The sequence below is a fragment of the Neomonachus schauinslandi genome, chromosome 3 (genome assembly GCF_002201575.2).
Source record: "Neomonachus schauinslandi chromosome 3, ASM220157v2, whole genome shotgun sequence".
Taxonomy (NCBI): domain Eukaryota; kingdom Metazoa; phylum Chordata; class Mammalia; order Carnivora; family Phocidae; genus Neomonachus; species Neomonachus schauinslandi.
In genome coordinates this window covers 152,117,212-152,119,072 of record NC_058405.1, presented here as the reverse complement: position 1 = coordinate 152,119,072, position 1,861 = coordinate 152,117,212, and the positions used below count along the sequence as shown (strand labels likewise).

Below are 1,861 nucleotides of genomic sequence, written 5' to 3'. Positions count from 1 at the left end.
TGCTTTTGTTCCTGGAAAAATTTTCTGCAGATATTTGCCCCCCTGGCACATGTCCTAAAATTAATCAGTACCCTTCACATGGATTCCTGGCATTTTTCAGACTGGTGCTTCTGTGCTTTCTCAGAGCAAGTTTTTTAGTGTGCTGGTTCTTTCTTTAACTCCAGGAGCTTTAAAAATTAGCTGGACTTAAATCCCTTTGATTTTCAAAGCCAGACATTTCTTTTTTAATCTATTGATGAAAAGATATGAAACATTTTAATAATTTGTACATCATCCTTGTGCAGGGACCATGCTAATTATTCTCTGTATCATTCAAATTTTAGTATATGTGCTGCTGAAGCAAACACTACTCTGTAATTCTTAAACTTGTTTCTTTGTTGGTTGTGTTTTCCCTCACCCTGGCCTTTTCCTTCAGGATTTTGTTTCTCTTTGGCTTTCTACATTGCCAATATGATTTGCCTAGATATGGATGTTTATTTTTTTGCTTGTATTTATGATGTTGACATTCTTTTAGCTCCTTTGCTCTCTGGTTTGATGCTTGTCATTTGTTTTGCAAAGTTCTCAGCTGTTTTAATTTCAAATATTTCTTCTAATTTTTCATTCTGATGTGTTATACGTTTTAATGTTCTCCTATAATTCTAGGATACTCTTTCATTCTCTTTATGTATTTCAATTTGGAAAGTTTCTATTGCTCTATGCTCAGGTCCACTTATTATTTCCTCAGGCATGTCAAGTATATTTATAAGACCATCAAAGTCATTTGTCATTTTTTTTTTCATTTCTAGCATTTACTTTTTTTTTTTTAAGATTATTTATTTATTTGAGAGAGAGAGAATGAGAGACAGAGAGCATGAGAGAGAGGAGGGTCAGAGGGAGAAGCAGACTCCCCGCCGAGCAGGGAGCCCGATGTGAGACTCAATCCCGGGACTCCAGGATCATGACCTGAGCCGAAGGCAGTCGCTTAACCAACTGAGCCACCCAGGCGCCCCGCATTTACTTTTGATTCTTAGAGATTCTTAGAGTTTATGTAACCTATCTGTTCTTGCATGTTATTTATAGTTATTTTAAATCTCCTCTCTAATTTACACCTGTGTTATATCCTAGACTAGTTCTGATGACTGCTGGTCTCTTCAGTTTTTTTCTTGCCTTTAGGAAAACCAAACATGTATTAAGGAATAGAACTTGAGGTAAGTAGGTCTTTAATGTGAGAATTTATGATATTTGACTGATTATTTGGCTGTATTTAATGTCTGTTGTAGGTACCAGAGACTTTACATTCCTCAGATCCCTTATTTTTGTCTCCCTTCTGTGCTTTGGGGATTTCTATATGTTGTTGATTGCAGAGAGTTGTGTCCCCTACACCCTTGCAAGAAAAACAAGGAATCCTTTTTAGAGTCTCACTTTTAGAACTTGGTGGGATTCCTGGAGGTAAAGCTGATTAAAGTGTAGAGTCCCCCAGAAGTTTGTCACTCTTATACTAGTCCACACTCAGCTCCAGAAATTCATCAAAATTAGCATTTATGCTCCTTCCAGTTTATAGCTCCTGTGGCTTCTGTTCCAGGTAAGCAGAACTCAGAAATCACCTACCTCTCCAGATTTCAGAATGGCAGTTTGCCTTCCAAACTCTGTTCCATGATGAGTACTAAAAAAATGGACTTTCAGTTTGTATAGCTTTTTTCTTATGTGATGAGTGACAATCTCTGCCACTTAAATGGTATAGATGTGACTAGTTCTTGGGTTTGGATTAGCGCTACTTTGAGTTTTAATCCCTAGGGGAAAAAGAAAGTAATAAAAAGCATTTTTCCCCTGATAAGTAGCTTTACCTCTCTATGCCTTTGATTACTAACTTTAAATCAGGGAT

At 36.9% G+C, this 1,861-nt stretch overlaps 1 non-coding gene across 1 annotated transcript; it reads right to left on the bottom strand.

Annotated features, from left to right (window-relative positions):
* Positions 1-239: 239 nt before the first annotated feature.
* Positions 240-347, bottom strand: LOC123324405. Its single transcript, XR_006539783.1, has one exon. It is a non-coding gene; the product is annotated as a U6 spliceosomal RNA (small nuclear RNA).
* Between the last annotated feature and the right edge of the window lie 1,514 nt (positions 348-1,861).